Below are 18,000 nucleotides of genomic sequence, written 5' to 3'. Positions count from 1 at the left end.
ATACATGCCAAGATGACCTCAGTGAAAGAAGGAGCCAATCAAATGAAAAAAGCACTTCAGATGTGCACAGGCATGAAACACAGCATATAGGATTCTCCGGAATATCTGTTAAAACAAAGCTCCCTCAAGCAAAGCCATGGCTCTGTGCTTTAAAAGATAACCATATAGCCAAATTTCCTACTAAATGGATAAGCCCTCAAAGATAAAGACACACCTCTAGGTTGGTCTCGCTGAGGTTATTATTTTCCAATTCCACTCTATGTCCTCATTTGACATATTTAGTCATGTGCAATGCCCCTCCTGATGTCTGGCCTTCCCTGCCAAACTTTCAGAATTGGGACCACAGTTGGAAGCCATATGAAGAATCTCATTTTATGAGCAGCAGATCCACAGATCCAATCCACAACAGAGACTGGACTACCTAAAATATCCAGTCTGCTTTAATTTATTTTACATATACTTATACAGCTTTTTCTAAAAAGTGTTGAGAGCCTGTCATCCAAACCAAGAGCACCATGTGCTATTTATTAACCGATTTCTGGTAAAGCCTGAGTCTTATTATGGACTGCGACTGACTATTCAGCGTTGACGCTGTTCCCTTTAGAACAGTGCTTGGAGGGTGCCCAACAGAAGAAGTGCAGGCCCTTTCTCTGATCTTATAGTTCAAGAGATGATGTTATTTTTGATGCATACAAAGACGGGAGGGAAAATACAGAACTCAAAGTGTCATTAAACCAGATACAGTAAGGCATTCACTCCTCCACCCCGATTCCAGCATTCAGGTGCCTTTTCAAATATGATATTGTGAGAGGTGTAATCTGATTCACTGTATTCCAGTTCCCCAAATCTTAATTGATGTTCAGACATGGAAGCAGTTCAGTCCCAGCAGTTGTCCCTGGTAGCTGAAAGAAATGCTGCCCAGAAAAAGACTCCCGCAGACCTAGTCCTCTGCTAAAAGTCACCACTATGCTCACATCATTTGAGCATATTGACCAATTTAGTCTAGAGCCTTCGGAACGGATATAGTGAGGAGAAAAGAGAGAGCCTGAAGATCATTACGAGCGCACTGTATGCAGTCATAATTAACTACTTTTGCAAAAAAAAACCCAACACCAAAAAAACCCAGGAGGCTGGACAGTGACTTGCAGCTCTCTGAAAGACAGCGCTCGTGTTTTCTATGTGGTTTTGTGGTTTGCATTTACGTGCGAAGTGTGTTGTGAGGCAGCCCAGTGACTTAAAAAATTTCATTAGAAACCAATCATTAAGACAGAAAGACCTGCATGGATGCAGTCAAGGGCACTTAGTAAATGTGCTTTTGTATATGCTTGTGCTAGTAATGGGCTGCAGGAGTCCGTTCTGCTGATAGTTGAAAAATAAAAGAACAGAAATAAACCCAATACTTTCTTAACTGGTGGTTCCAGGTTCCTTGTCGTGGGTGTTAGCTAGGGAGTTTTTGTTGTTTTAAGGGAGAGGAGTTTTTAAAACTGTTTTGTATTCTTTCTGAGCTTTGGTGCAGTTAGCAAAGCTCCGTAAAGCATAAAATCTGGCAATATTATATCTCTGTAAACAAAAGGTCATTATTGCCCGTATTTTCTTTTATTGTTGCAGTTTTGTTCAAACAAAGAAAAAACCTACAGGTAAACATACCTCTATGTTACTCGGAGTTGCTAGTAAGACAGAACGTGCTGTGTGGGTGTCTTACAGCAAAGTAGTGATTCAAACTGAGGTTTGGGGGTTTTTTTATCGCATTATATTAGTATTTCATAATAGCACTAACAGGTAATTCTGTGTATTAAGCACTATAAGAAAACTTGGGCCCAGAGCCCTAAGAGGACTTAGGGCTTTGGAATTCAAGATCCCCTCTATGCGAATCCAGGACACGGTGTCCTTGCTGAGATGGCATAAGCTGACAAACATTGCCAGGCATAGTCTCTAGAACGGTGAGGAGCGTATGGGTATCGATCTTTAGGGGGTGCAAAATTGGCTTCAGTTTACTTAATTCACCCGAGTTATAGATTCAGGTGAATTATTATTTAATATTATATTTGTATAATATTATATAATATATATTACATATTATATATAATAGGTATTATTATTATATAATAAATTATTCACATTTATAAACCATACTGAGTGCTTAACATAATCCTTCAAATGTGTATGTGGTTACTGATGATTCAGAGAAACTTTTGTGCCTTGTCACTGCCTACTGTAATTGAAGTCCTGGTCCATTTTGATACGCAAATGTTAGAAGGGTGAAATCTGAAATCTTGAAAAGCTTGTGACTCACCAAGAATGAGTAAGGACTGAAATACAAGTCTTGAGCAGCAGCGTAAGGTGAAATGCTGCTAGAAAACTTAGTTTCATTGCCCAGTTTGAGTATACGGCATATAAACGCACTGCCAACTGTAGCAGGGATATTGTGTGTCACACAATACTTGACTTTATTTGTAAAGCCCTAGCTGTTGGAATCATCTGATTGTATAAATTCTCCACTTTAATTTGTATAAATAATTGCATTTCTAGTGATTATTCCTGAAAGTTTGACAACACCACTCCTATGGTATGAATTATTAGAGGGGGGAAAAAAGACCTTACAGTTTATTGCTTTTTAAGAAGTGTCATATTTTTAAATTGTTTCTGTGATTAGTTGGAGTTACAATATTTGAATACATGAGTTTTGTCAATACTCTGAATTTAAATGAAGTGATATAAAGTTTTTTGTTGTGTTTTTTTTTTTAAATTTTTTTCATTTACATTCACTGCTAGTGACCTGGTTCAGAAACATTTGAACAGTGATGTTACTGGTGGAGTCCTCTTAAAAATCATGGGCAGTCTTTGCACTGTGGTGCGTAAAGGTATCTTAAGATTAGAGACATGACCAGTGTCAGGGTATCTGAAGATTAGAGACACGGTACCTGGTAAACTGGAAGGGAGTCTATGGGTTTCTTTCTTGTCCCTCTCTGGTGAAGAACGATGCAGTTGTAGACCCTGCACTCTAGTTCCCACTATGGTTCCAGAGTTATGGTAGCACAGCAGTGGGAAGGCCTGTCATAACAACAACTGATCTCCAAACTGTTCCAGGAATAACTGAAATAATTCCATTTATTCATTGGAATATTCTCATCAGATAATCTAACGATGGTATTTAGCCTCCTCTGCCTTTAGGTTTAGCAATCCTCTGTTTATCAAAGTTAGTGCAGGATTTTGACTATTTGTTGAATACCTTCCCTGGCTTGTATCTACACACATGCAAAAGGTGGCGGGAGGAATGTGCAGTATGGCTCATCTTATTCACAGAGGACCGGTTTGGTAATAATCCAGGATGCTGATCCGTCAGGTGAAAAAAACTAGTGGTTCAGAGTGAGAGTCAGGATGTTGATCTCTCAGATTGAAAAAACTAGTGGCTCAGAGTGAGAGTTGGATGCTGGGTATGTTTTCTAAAGCTTGTTATTTTTGAAAAAGTATTCGACTGGGGCAGCTCATCATAACTGACACCAGAACTGATTTAAACCGGTAAAATGAGAGAGAGAGAGAGAGAGAAAAAGGGGTGGGTGGGTGGAGGGGAGAGATTTTCTGGGCCTTGAAAGGACAAGTAAGTTTTTGGTTCCCATCCCTCTGGAGAGCCCCAGCTTATTTAAAGGCTGGAGCGAGCTGTGGGACTGCTTAGCTTGTTTTTGACTTCACAGAGCTGGAAGAAGCATTGAAGGAGTAGGATTTCTCTGTGTAGTGGTGAGACATATGGGGAGTTTGCGTAATAGCTCCTTGTGAGGAAAGGAATGAAACAAGATCGTGATTCTCCGTTCCTTCTTTAGAAAGTCCCCCATTATAAGACTTCTGCTCCTGGAAAAGGCTCCACCTTCTGACATGTAGAACCAACCACCTTCTTAATAGCAGATACTCCGTTATAACACACACACGTACACGCGCGGTTTGGCTCCATGCCAGGCTGTAATTTGTTTTTGACATCTATCCACTGACTAATGTGACAACCCACACAAGTATTTATTTCCAGGAGGAGGAATGCGTAATGAGAGCAGCAGCTCTCCCAAGTTCTGAAGAGCCGTTTAATGAAAAGGAGGGGGAAAGAGCAGCCTCCCACCCTTCCTCCCAAATGACAGGTTTTTCAAAGCCCAAGGACCAAATTCAACAACTTTGAAGTTGGCCTTTTGCGGGTTTTTTTAGCTACCATTTTCTCTCTGCTGTAGCTTCACAGAAGCTGCTATTTGTTCTTTGTTGGGCTGGGGGTATTTGGGGACTCTCAAAGAGAGATGTTGCCAGAATGCAAATGGCTGAGCGCGAGGTGAAAGGCTGGATCGCACGCCGCATTGCGCATGCATACCACGTGCCTCTGCACACTCGGCCTGCTTTGGCTCCCCAAGTCTGATTAAAATACAGAAATTTTTGAAATTTGGCGACGAGGGTGTTGGTCTCTTCTCCCAAGTAACTAGTGATAGGACGAGAGGAAATGGCCTCAAGTTGCGCCAGGGGAGGTTTAGATTGGATATTAGGAAAAACTTCTTCACTGAGAGGGTGGTCAGGCATTGGAACAGGCTGCCCAGGGAGGTGGTGGAGTCACCATCTCTGGAAGTGTTCAAAAAACGTGTGGATGTGGCGCTTCAGGACATGGTTTAGGGGACATGGTGGCGCTGGATTAATGGTTGGACTTGATGATCTTAAAGGTCCTTTCCAACCTAGTGATTCTGTGATTCTGTGATTCTGTGAAATCCTAGAGCAAAAAGGCAACCATCGGAAATTCTGGCCATACTAGAGGCCCAGCAGCCCTAGCAAACCCAGCAACCACTTGCAGGTAAAACTCCTGAGCAATTCAAGCCAGAAACCAGGCTGAAGGCTTTAAGGGGAAGGGAGGAGAGAGTTAACTGTTTGAAGGGATGACCAAAGGAAATAGAGGATTTGCTATTTCATGAGAGCCACATATCGAGGCAGGATGCCTTCTCTGGAAGCTTTACCTGAAAATAAGTTATTAGTCCCTAACTGGTTGAATGCTATGGTGGTGTTATATACATATCACCAGGTGAACTGGATCATACTTTGTAGCCTCAGAATCCTTGAATGGGAATGTGCTGGGTTTTCTTCTCTTCAGCTGTACTAGTACTTCTACTGGGTCTTTGCTTGGAAGGGAATTCATTTAGTTCCAGCATAGGTCTGTAAGTGTACTGATAAATCTTCAAAGTCTGCAGATTGTGCATGTTACAGGTACCTGGTTGATGTGCCTGTATTCTTTTACTTTGCTCTGAGTTACTACTAACAAATTAGTAGGTCTAAAAGCAAAACCAGTGATAAAAGAGTTTGCAAAGCTATTTTACGAAAAAGCAATGCACCTTACTGCAAGTTTAACACAGTGCCACAGGCAAGCTTCCCTCTGACTCAGCTCTTTGTTGCAAAAAACTGGTCATTGAATATAGATTTAGTGTGACTGAAATGGATTTTATTTACACACCATTAGTTAATATAATGGGTTAATTTTATGTGAGGCAACTGTCTCCTGGGAAAATCTCCTCACCTGAATCAAGACAACTTGGCTTCAGCGTGCAAAATTCTGAAGGTAAAATGTAACTTGCTGGTGGGTCCTCTGGCCCTGTTCATTTTTGTCCTAGTATTCAGCTGGGTTCCGGGATCGGTAGAGCAAGCATTGCATTTCCCAGGAATACAACAAGCTGATTTGGCCCCATACCTAAGTTTAAACAGTCAAAAGTGCTCCCTTATCTTCTACCCCAAGTGCAGTGCCCTCTGTGCATATAGGTGTCCTCATGGAGAAAAACACAATCATCATCCCTGTCTTCTGGGAAGGGAACGTCTGGGTTAGCAGGTAGCTATTCTAACTACAGAGATAGGAAAAAAGCCTAAGTGACTGGAAGCTAAAGCTGGAGATAAGATGAGGATTTTTAAAAGTGAAAGTCATTAACCTAGTAAAGTAGTAGATGCTATTACTTGAAATCCTTAAATTGAGGTTTAACTTTGGCTTCAGAATGGCTTCTGGGAAGAAATTGTAACCTTTCTGCAAGAATTCCCGAGTTAGGTTTTCTGGTTGGTTCTATGTGAACAGTTAGTTAAATAATCCTGAAGTTGCCTTAAAACATTTAGCTGTGCATACAGTCATTTCCAAGCTACTCTGTGATAACCAGCAGGATGTGATAGCCCATGAGATGGAAACCAGTGGTGGTCCGAAGGACTTTTGGTGTGTACCTGCACCAAGTGACATTTGTCCCTTCAACAGATTTTCTGGTAGACATGGATGCCTGTGCACGCCTAGTTAAGCAGTTTTGGGTTGGAACCTGACTCACACTCTGTGGCTTGAGTCACTGATGGACAATCAGTGTGTGAGAAAAGCCCTACAGACCTGACAGGTTTCCTCTAGCAGTCATTGCAAATGCTCTTTCATTGGAGCTTGGCCCAAGCAAAATGGAACCATTTTTGGAGTACTTGGGCCAATCTCCAAGGTAAATGTGACTGCTTTGAGGGACAACAGTTCCTCAAGGTGCTCGTGAAGGTGTGCAGCCCTCATTTATACTTTCCCACATGCTAGGAAACTTAGCAAGAGACCAAAGAAAATAAAAATGCTCCTGTAGCTTGCTGTTGTCTCCTGTGTTGGAAAGTCAGGCATGGTGGCAGGCAATGGATAAATGCATTCCCATTCCTGCAGATGGTTGTGAGAAGTCAGTTATTGCCCTTGAAGGGCTTGTCTTTTTCATAAAAAACGTATTTTCCATGGTTGCTTGTGGTCCAGCAGACACATGCCTCTTGATATTTTAATATCATATCAATATATGCAGAGTAATTGTCCTAAAACTCACTTATCTTTTCTTACTGTATCAAGCCCAAAGCCTACAGCACCTGTCCTATTAGTTACTAGTCAGTTGAAAGAAACTCGACATTGTGAGTATTTTCTTTAACTTCAGCATGAAAAGTGTTTACAAGTCAATTTAACAATATTTCTGTGTAAAATTGTAAGAAATTTACTCTTATATAGCCAGCCCTTAAAAAGAATCATGAGTGATTAAAAAAAAAGGGAGGTATCTAATTATAGTTTACTCACAATGATGCAAAGAGAGATTTTTGTTGCCATGAGCCAACTTCTGCTTGTTCTTGTGGTTTTTGCCAGGACACTGAGTTTGTCCAGATCGTTTTGCTCTGTCTCCTGCATAGTTGTAAAAATCCTTGTTGGTAAGGTCACACCCAAGCTTCATTGCTCAGCATGAGCAACCACGACAGTGTCAGCCTACCTTCTAACCAAAATTGTTCTCCTGTTATGTCGCAGCCTCTCAAGGAAAGCCAGAACTTTCCAAGGCAGGACTTCTACACAAGGCTGTGCCAAAAAGACACATGCGTGTGGCCTGTGTGCCAAGGGGAGCACATCTTAGGAGCTGTTTTGCATTTTGTCTTTATTTTAAAAGCAGGAACAACGAACTGGCCCTCTTAGACAGGGGAAAGGTGAGGGTACCATGCTTCACAGGCAATGTTGTCCCCCACTTGGGGAATGCTGGCTGGTCAGTAGCCCGTCCATCTGTGGGGGAGATTATTGCTGCTGGTGCACGGTGACGGCAGATCCAGTTCAGAGACGGCAGGATATTTTGTCAGATGACAAGTTATGCACTGTCATGAATGCATCCGTCTGGGTCCTGAACACCTGTATGGGAGATGTCTGTACCTAAATTGCCTGTCCCTGAGATCAGTACACAAATTCTCCTGCTTTTGTCATTTAGACTAACTCTTAGCGTGTTTAAAGCCAAACTCAATGCTAACATCAGCTATTCAGGAGTTTTCTCTGAACATCAGGAGATGTTCAAAGTCTAAGGCTTAAAGGCCTGGACTAAGTCAAGGTGACTCTGATTTGTAGTTTGGGAGCAGAATTCCTGTGGCTCACTCTCCACCGAGGTATCACAGTTTTATACAAACACATCTCCCAAGATAAAGAACAGAGCGTTTGCATGACCAAACATTGCACTGTGTAGTTTTCTGGGCTTGAATTCTCCAACCTTCATCATCTAATAGGGATGATTAAATTAGAAGTCCACATGCCCAATGTCAGTGGAGAGAGACAGACCTCCTCAGAGGACAGTTCACTTACCAGCTGGCATGATTTTCCCTCTGAGGTGCTTGTCTCTTTCTATGTAAAGGCACTAGGAGGGTGTTCCCAGAGAGACTGTGGGTCTCCATGGGGTGACTAAGGAGCCTCATGCTTTGCTCTGTGTTTGAGCTAGTTCTCACAACTGACAGTAAAGAGAGGCTCATCAAGCTGGTCTGTCTTGCTTGTAATTACCCTTTATGAAAATAGTGACCACAGAGAAAGTAGCAGCATCATTTAAATACATTTAATTGGATTTCTTTCTGCTTTTATGCCAGTTTGAACCAAGACTAATTCTGCTGAAGCCGATAGGTTTAATATGCTGTAGGAGTGAAGAATGAAGCTCATTGAGCACAAAAAACAAAGTAGAAATCTCTTCTGACTCTGTACTCCAGCGGCGCTCTGAGCTGGAGGTACGCCAGTTGGAAATCTGCAGTTGAGTTTGAAATCTGCAGTTGCTAAGTTCAGCGAGGCATAGATCTTGGAAGATGAGTATCACAAAATCTGAGGCCCTGTTTTCATCTCCTTGGCCCACCAGCTGTCCTGCTGTGAGAGTGGGCACCTCACCTCCCCTGTACGCCGCCAGAGAGGCTAGGCGGGACATGTACATGTGCCAGTCCAAAACAGTTGGGTTGCATCTTGTTTTCCTCAGACCTAGAGTTGCTCTTGCAACTCTTGCACGAAGACTGCACTGGCTGCCGTGAAGCCGCGTTTGTCAGGACCAGAAGCCTGGTTTTATTCCCCCCTGTACTCCTGTCATTCTGGACTGGACTTGCCCTGTTTTTCTGCAGCTTATGCATGGGTGGCACGGCGAGTCCTGTCACATTCACAGACTGTACGTTAACCGGCAAACTCTCTTAGGAAATTGCTCACATGTCTTAGAGCGCATTTTAAAAAAACCAAACAACACAAATCTCTCAGCTGAGAACATATGTGCCCTGTTTTCAACATATGTGCCGTCTTTTGTTCATCCACACCCTCCCCAGATAAGCAATCAACTAATAGAATTCTATCATGTTGAGTTTTAGAATGGAAATGCTGATAAGCCCTTAAGTGCAGTGACGTTAATGGATGACACTGATATAATAAATAGCAGGAGATTCAGTCATGCTCACCACTGAAATACTTAGGAGCTTCACTTTCTTTCCAGCTTGGGAAAGTTTCCATTTACAGATTGCTTTGCCCGTTTATGGATTTAGCTCCTGCTGAATTCAGCAGTCTTTGTCTCTCGCCACTTTGTCCACCTTCGCATTAAGAAAACGTCTCTGATGCTGTACTTGCTTCTTCCTGAAACTTTTATTTAAAAAACTGAATGCATTTGCCTTTAGCCTCGCACAGCACTGCATTCCAGCATATCTTGCTTTTGGTTCCTCGAAAGAATGCTGACAAAAGATCTCAAGTTTTGAATGCCTTTTCTTTAATGTCCCGATTCTTGTCTGCTCTCTCCCGTTGCATTTGACTGATTTATTTTTTTTTTTAGTCACTTTTGTTGAGTTGGTTTTTTATGGCTCCTGCTCTTGTGGTTTGTTTCTTATTTTTCATGTCAGCGTAAGACTCGAGGAAGTGTCTTGTAGGTGGACGTGTCTACCTGGGGATGTTAGTGTATATTAAGCAGAGGTGTGGACTTGCAGTGCATAAGCTTTTTTGGTTAAGGTAGTTTGTAGGTAGAAACTGTTATTAGAATTATTAAATGTAACAATGTAATAATTTTTATAATTAAGAGATTTATTTTCCTTGAGATGGCTGTTGAGAATACAGAACGTATTCCCTGGCAAGCTCTAAATACTTTAAGACAGGTCAAATTTTAGATCTGAATGACTTGACAGAGACCTGTAATCCTCGGAGGGTTGAGAGGGTAATTTACTCACTGTGTCCCTGCCGTCTTTATCCTCTCCGCTAAGTCTGCATATTATCATTGGTCATGCCGTAGGCAGCGGTCTGCTGAAACAGGACCGTTTCCACACAGGCTGCTGAGCACCCAACTGAAGAAAGTGAGTGTTGATTACTCCTGGAAGTAGTATTACTACAACTTGTTGGCCTAGTGATGAAAGGCACGGTGGCTTTTTACTTGGTTCCTTTGCCCAAGGTGCACTGTCTTAATGGGCTCTTGTCTGTGTTCTGTTTCTTTTACTCTTTAATACCTTCTTTTGTGTTTCCCAGTTCCCTCACAATTGATTGTGGAGCTGCCAAGCCCACGCCCACAGCTGCCCAAGCATCACGCCAGCACTCTTCTGGAAGGGTGCTTCTCCCTCCTGCTTCACTCTTCCTGCCCACTGCCTTCTCCTGCCACGTGGGCCCAGTTATTTCTGCAGCTAGGGTGTGAACTGAGGTGGGTAACCGACCTGCGTTAAAACCTAGATTTTTTTCTTTGCCAGGTTAGCTTTACTTAGTAGAGCTCCTGGTTTATTGCACAGCTGTCTGAATGCTGGTTGCAGCCACACAGGTCGGGATGGCGCAGGAGGAGGATCAAGAGACCAGGAGATGGCTTCCTTTGGAAGCACAGCTGATTTATATCGGTGCACAATGGTTGGTAAAACATAGCCTGTTCCACTCACCTCCTGGAGGAGGGCCTCATTATTAGGCTTTATTTGGTTTTTCCACAGTTTCTTTTAAAAGCTTTAGTTCTCCAGGAAATAAAAAAAAAAAAAAAAGGAATAAAAGCAGGGGCAAAAGCAGGAATAAAATGATACAGGGCTGGATGCAGTCACAGTATTGATAGAGAAGCTGTGCAGAGAGCTACTTCTTCCAGACTGAGTGCTGTTGACATCCTCACCTCTCACTCAGCTGGAATCCACTGGAATGAGCAAAGCGTTATTTTGCCCCTTATTTGCCCCATTCCTTTTCTACATAGTGCCTTTGCAATTCATACAACTGCAGCCCAATCTTATCCCGGGGGAACGGTTACACCCCAGATGATTTTGGAGCATGGGAACTAGAACAAGGTCTTCCTTTTTCTTTCCCACTTATGGCTTGACCTGTATTTGAACTTGGATCTCTAGGGGCTGCTGCACAAACCTGCCACAGGACTCCACGGCCGTGTCCTAATCCTTGCCTTCTGCTCTGAAGAGATGCAACGTGTTCCACTCTTGCACTCTTGCAGAAGAAAAGGCTACCCCAAATGGAAATGTAATAAAAAAAAAAAAAATAAAAATTGGGTGTGCTGCAGAACTGGAGAGCCAGAGCATCAGTTTTTTACTCACCAGCCTGTCATTTTTCCTGTTCAGCTTCTTTGCAAAATGGCTTTTATCAGAAGAAAAGCTATCGGCTGTAATAAATGTTCCAGGCAAAGGATCTGAGTGACTGATTGAGGTAGAGTTTATATTAAGTGGCTGTGATGTTTTGCACTCCATAGCACACAATGGGAAATAAGGCCAAGAGGATGTTGTTTATTCTGATCCTTAAATGTAACATAGCTGTGAAAAAGTTTGCGAAAGCTCCTCTCATTCTCTTCTCGCCTTTCTTTTGTGCCCTTGAATCCTTTCTAAGTATACACACAGATCTGTGTCACTCTGTGCAGCCCCCTATATAGCTCTCATGGCTGAAGTATCTAAGTGCTTACCACTACTGTAGCAAGAAAATCAACATACAAAATGTCTGTCTTTCTCCTGTCGCTGTTCATGGGAGTAGTTTAGAAACTAGTTCAGACACTCACAACTGCAGACTAGCATCTAAATTTTGCAGATAAGTTCTATTTTATCTGCACGTTATATAATCTCCTCCATCTTTATGTGTGAAGGCAACGGCAGAGTTACTGTGCAGTGTGTCCTTGCCTTCTCCTTAGCCATTGTGTTCCTCTCCTATTGTTGTTTTGAAGTGGGCCCAGTCTGTTCTTTCTCATTCTCTCTTCTATGTCCCATTTTATTTACTGCCATTGGCATGATCTGCATTATTTATTGCTCGTTACTCTCTCTTTGGCCTCTGGAATAATGGTTGTGAAGTGTCTTAGTTTCATCCTAGGATCTACACAGTCCTTCATTAGCAGCTCCTTTGCCTCTTTTTAAAATTCTTTCCCAACGCTGCTGCTGTATACCTTTCTTTCCCTTTAAGCATTATCTTATCATTTGCATTTCCATTAAGTTAGAGTGAAAGCATATCATTCCCTTGTTTCTTAAATTTGCCCAGTATTTTCAACATCTGCTAATATACTTGTACAGTTCAGTCATTCTAAATATTTTTTCATGCATTCTCTGAAGTCTCATTAAAAGGAAAATATTACATGCTGTATCCCCCTCTTATTATGACTGATCAATTATCTGTATCCAGTCAAGTGGTATTACCTGTGACTCTCAAACTGTAAAAGTTTGCTTTTGATTCTTCACATGTATGTATTCACACAGCATTCTTTGTCAAACGGGGGGGATTAGGGAGAGGAGGTTGATTTTTTTTTTTATCTGTCTAAACCACCCATGTCCCTAGAGGAACTAGGCCATTATATGTCCCCCATAAAAAAAGTAGAGCATTGCATAGTGGCCTGAGCACATGAGAGAGGGCTTCGAGTTCCTAATTTCCCATAGCCTCTACTTCTGTAAGGGGTGATTTTTGATCAGGTGGTATTCATTCAGCTAGGTTTTGAAAAATATCATGTGTCTTTGATAACCCATTGTTTGATAATCTACCTTTTTGAACATCCGCTTCTTAAAAGACAGAAAAAACCACTCACTGCTGTTGCTGCCTCAAGTGCTGCGACAGCCACCCTGCCTGCACATTCAACCGTAAGGCTGGATGAACAGGGCGACTTGACTATTCAAATTTATGTTTTGGATAGCCCTAAACAGGGCACATGGCAAACGAAGTGGTGCAACTAAAGCAAAGATGAAGGTGAGGGTGCTGTCCTGACAATTATAGTTTTGAGTTCGCAACATCAAGGTTCAGTTTCCAGCTTTGACTTGATACGTCATGTGAGGATGTCTCTCTGGCCTCAGTTTTAGTTCCTGCAGCTTCCTTCCACAGATGTCCTCCGAGTCGCTGCCTCAAAAGGGTTTCGATGAATGATGCAAGGATGCTCAGATATCCTGGGAAGGGACAGAGAAAGGCATTAAGACTGTCATTTTACTGTGTATGAAGGTGTATTAGAAAGCAACAAGTCTTGAGATGGAAGTCCATTGTCAACTCATCCTTCTAATTTACACCTGTATGGCACCTGCACAATTGTTCATAATTCTCATTCCATAATTTATAATAAACTGTTTTATCTTATGATGCATGAGGAAAATCTCTTGGAAGCCTGACACTTCAACCCCTTTCTGGCCATTGACAAGCAGAGCTTGAAGAGTGCTACTGTGAGAAATTTGCCCCGCTGTGTCCCCCATTCCTTCCAGCTTCCATGAATGCCTTTCTTCTTCAGAATCGTAGCACCTCTTTTTAAAGGTGTGGTTACCAGTTCTGTGTTTGCCGTCTCTGGCTCTGGGCTTTGCTACAATTCTGGATCCATAGATTGCTTTTTATGCAACTTGTGGAAAGGGAAAGACGTGTAATAAACTTTGATGCCCTCCATTTAGTTCAGTATGTGGCCAAGGTCCGCACACACAGACCCAGAAGAATACTTGGAACTGCGAAGTCTCATCTTCATCTCCACAAGGGTTCCTTTGGAGGACATTAGAAAATACCAGTAGGCAAGACTAGATAAACAGTGCGGTAGCGCACTGCCATTGATTTGGCAGCTGTAATCCAGTTGGATTGAGATGAGATCATGTGACTTAACTTGCCTTTAATAACAAATAAACAGCATTTAGTAGCTGTGAGCCAGTTAATCTTCACAACGCCTTTGCGAGGGAGACATGTTATCAAGTTGGGAAACTGAGGCAAAGGAATTGTTTATCTAAATCTCAGAAGACACCTCTGATTACATTTCAGTTCTGATGCGCTTCACCAGAAGTAGACACGGGTCCAGCCAGAGGCTGGGGTGGAAGGACACTACTCACTGCGCTGCCGAGCCGTATGGGTTTTTCATTAGCAAGGTGTGCTCATAGCTGACGGGTGGTTGCAAAAAAAAACCTTCCTAATGCTGCCTTCCTCTTCTGTCCTCTGAACTGAGCGCTCTCTTCAGGTTTTGTGACAAACTCTAGAGCTCGGTTTCATTCTTGTACTGACATTGACTTACAAAAATGAGCAAGGGTCACCTGGGTTCAGGGTGCACGAGCACAGGGTGACCTTGCCTCTGGCTGCTGCTGCCCCGATGCCAGTTGGCAGTTGTCCGCCTGGACAGGAGAGCCCGGATTCGGACTGAGGTGCTCCGGCTTAGGCACTCGCTTTGGGCTCTTTTATTTCCCTTTCTGCTTTGTTTGCTTTCACCAAAGCTATACTTTGGAGTGTTGGAAAATTGAAAGGTTGCTCCGAGCGGTTTCATGACTGCCATGCAAATGTGCCCGCCGTAGGAAAACAGTAATCACTCCGGAGCAACACGGTAATACCAAAAGCTCATGCTGTCGGGATGAAATGTGCGCATGTAGAACTGCTGGGGAAATGTCTATACAAGGTCTGCAGAGGAGGCTGGGATTTTTTTTTTTTTCTTTGCAACTTATCCAGAATTTCTGGTGGGAATACTTCACAACCGAAGCTCTGCCTTCCCTTGGGGGAAATGCAACCATTTAACTTCTTTCTTCTTTATATGTATACCGAGGAACTGATGGTTTGATCCCATGGGAAGTCTGTATCTGTTCACAGCTACATTTGTTCATTTCAGGAGGATTCTGTGTTATCTGGGAAAAAGAGGTGGTGGGGGGGAAAGGATTTGGCTTAGTTTATTGTGTTGCCAGTTCTTCCTGCCACACCAAGGAAGATGTGCGTTTCCAAATTTGATTTTAAGCTGGGATGAAGGAGGGAGAAATCAAAGAAATGATTATCAGGTCTGGGGTGGGGGGCTGGTTGGGGGAATACGGGGGGAGGGAATGTGAGTGAGGAGGCAGCAGCTTTGAAACTGGATACGATAAATTTCTCTATTGTTTATTTTTCTGATTGCAGGCAGTTGCATCTCTTTTTGCCTTGCTTCATCATAGGAAGCAGTGCATTTTCAAGCAAAAATGAGAAGCCCCTGAGTTCACGTCTTGGTCTGGAGATATACTAGGATGCAAACTTCAATGACATTCATGCAGAGGAAAAGAAAACAAGTGAGGCAGAGTACTGAAACAAAGGGAGGCAGGATATCAAGAAACGTGAGCTTTGATGCCATTTAGAAAGGGTCTGGATCCCATGATTTATCTAAAAATGACAAGATGCCCCTCTAAAAATGCAAATGCCTGCACTGCATCTTGTAGCTATAATGAATGAGTCTTTCGCACAATGGAAACATTCAACTTGTTCTAGGGCACTTACTGTGGCTCCATATGCTGAGCTGCATGCTCCTGGCCTTTAATCACTCTGCCTTTGTTTTTTTCAAAACTTAAATTAGAAGCACATTAGTGTTTATCTGGTGTACACTCGCGTTTCGGTTTTTTGTGTGTTTGTTTGCGGAGGGTCGGTTTTGTTTTTTAACGTTAAATAAGCCAGATGAATGGGGTCCTCCTGAATGCACGGGACACGGCAAATCACGGGAAACTTAAGCTGGCGACAGCGAAAGGATGTAAATTTTGAGCTGCTAATGGCAAGGAGGACTCCAGCTCTGGGGCTAGGGGCAACCCATGTTACGCAGCGGGGAGCCATTTAAACCCTCCGCTGACCTGCCAAGAGGATGCCTGTACGCTTTCTGGTTTATTCGAAGTGAGAGCAAGCCAAAGTTTTCCTTTGTTGTAAGTTTGGGTTTAAAAGCAGCATTTCACAGATGTGCAGATGGAGCTCCAGGCTTTCGGCTACAAACCTGGTCCAGAGCACAATGCACCCCATCCAAAGGCTGTCATTAACAGCGGCTTTAGCGCGGGCTGCATCTTACTAACTTGCAGTTTACTATGCAGTTTTTCTTGGGATTAAGGGAAAGAATAGCGATCCATCCACCAAATAAAATAGGAAACCAACCACTCTTTCCTTGAAGATTTATTGGGAGGGGTTTATCCCACATGCATAATATTTAATTTTCTGGACGCATATATGCAGCGTGTGTGCGAGTGGGTACACGCGTAACTCCGTTGCAAGTTTTAAAAGCCCTGTTTCTGACAGGGCTAATTAATAGGAGTAGGAGACAAAATGCCAGCTTGTAAATTTGTCTCCCCTGCAGAAATCGGCCTCCCTGTTAGACCGCTCCTTCTTGATCTGATGTAACAAGAGGAGAGAGTCAGCTGTGAATCAAGCGCCTTGTTCTCATTTCCTTGATCATTGACATGGTTTGAGAGAGAGGAAGGAGGAGGGATTATTTGTGAGGTTATTAAAAAAACCCCAACACCCTAGCTCCCCCTCCTCCTCTCCTTCAAGATGCGCAGGCACTTCCAGAATGTTCCGTAATACGAATCCGACTTTTCTCATTAAATATCGTCCTCTTTCCCCCCTACTCCTCGTTAGTTAAAAAGTGCTGTTTACAAGTCACTAAGCAGATAATTCCGAGCTTTGGTGAGCGGATTGCCAGTTAGCAATACAGTTGAAAACGCGTTGTTTTTTTCAGCCAGCAAGCTGTTTAATGGTTTCAGAAATTAAAGCCTAATTGCACTTGAGTGAATATGTGCTTTTCTAAGCCCACTGTTACCATTATTAGGGTATTTACCAGTTGAGAAAATTCTCTCTTTGCATAAATCTGCTAGTTCTTCATTGCTGCCCCGTCCTGGAAAGCAACCTTGCCGAGACTTTCGGCCACATCAGACCCATCAGCTGAGGTGGGTTTTTTTGGTGCAACTTTAATCATTGCCTGTCGTCACATTTCCGCGCGATGGTTTTGCTTGCGGGATTGTACAAGTTTGTTCATGTAACGTTCACGTTGTAAATGATCCCCTGTGAAAGAAAATTGCATGTCGATATCCTCGTTACGGTATCACGGAGATAAGGAACTTGATTGTCCTCAGAGAATGAAACACGAGGGTAGATTTGGTGGCGGAAAAAGTTTAGCTTTTGTACGCTGCAGTATGCTCCTGCAATATATAAAATTGCTGATGTGTAGAAGAGCTTGGGAATGCCTCTAAAACAGATATTTAATACCAATAATATTAGTGGAAGCCTATCCTGGAGAACGTGGCTGGTCAGAAAATCCAAAGCCCTTGCACCTTAATAGAAAGACTGATTCATTATTTCCTGGCATTTGCTTTCTTTCTAATTAATGTCATACACAGAAGGGGTAATCATCCAGCCATCTTTCTAGCTTAAAAAGAATCAAAGATTAAAAAACAAACAATTACCCAATGTAATTAATTTGAGAGGGGGTTTTGGGGGGTCTGTTTGAAGCGGGGGGCGGGGGGTGTCCCTCTTCTGTTCCAGGCAGTGTTTGTTATTCTTTGGCAGGAACGACTAATTTATTGTCTGACTCTCCGATCTGGATTCATACAGGGTGGCTTTCATTCCCCCCCCCCGCCGCCAAAACTCTTCCGATGTGCTGGGGGGGGGGGGGGGGGAGAAGGAGGGGGGAGGGAAGGGAGAAGGTTATATGTTTCTGACCTGCTTTACTGCTTTTCAACTGAAAGTAAATTAATGCACGCACTAGATTCCCCTCTGCTGTGCTGATTGGATCCTTGTGCCGATTAAATATTTCACACTGATAGAGGGATGCTGAAAGCACTCAGCTGGTAATGTGGTATGTACATCAGTGGTACAATAACTGACTTTCAGGTTAAAGTCAAACAAAACCCCCAGTTTGCTGCAGTTTTGATTAGAATGAGTTTCACTTTGAATTTAAATCCTTGAGCCTGCTGCAGCAATGGCTAATTAACTGAGATCTGATAGAGAGAAAGGAATACATTCCTACTTCTAATGACAGGCAGGCAGGAAGTTGTTAGGAAAAAAAAAAAGAAAGAGAAAGAAAAAAGGAGAAGAAGCCAACAGACAAAAGAAGCCTTAAGAAA

At 42.8% G+C, this 18,000-nt stretch overlaps 1 protein-coding gene across 4 annotated transcripts in view; it reads left to right on the top strand.

Moving 5' to 3' along the window:
* The window catches only part of PHF21B (PHD finger protein 21B), a gene marked incomplete at its 3' end in the record, with an annotated part of 166,076 nt that overhangs the window by 80,593 nt on the left and 67,483 nt on the right, over positions 1–18,000 (top strand). The gene's annotated exons all lie outside the window — the stretch shown is intronic.

Source organism: Phaethon aethereus, assembly GCF_964289735.1.
Source record: "Phaethon aethereus genome assembly, chromosome: 1".
Lineage (NCBI taxonomy): Eukaryota > Metazoa > Chordata > Aves > Phaethontiformes > Phaethontidae > Phaethon > Phaethon aethereus.
Note: the sequence above shows the minus strand (reverse complement) of the source record. Positions and strands in the feature narration are given on the sequence as shown.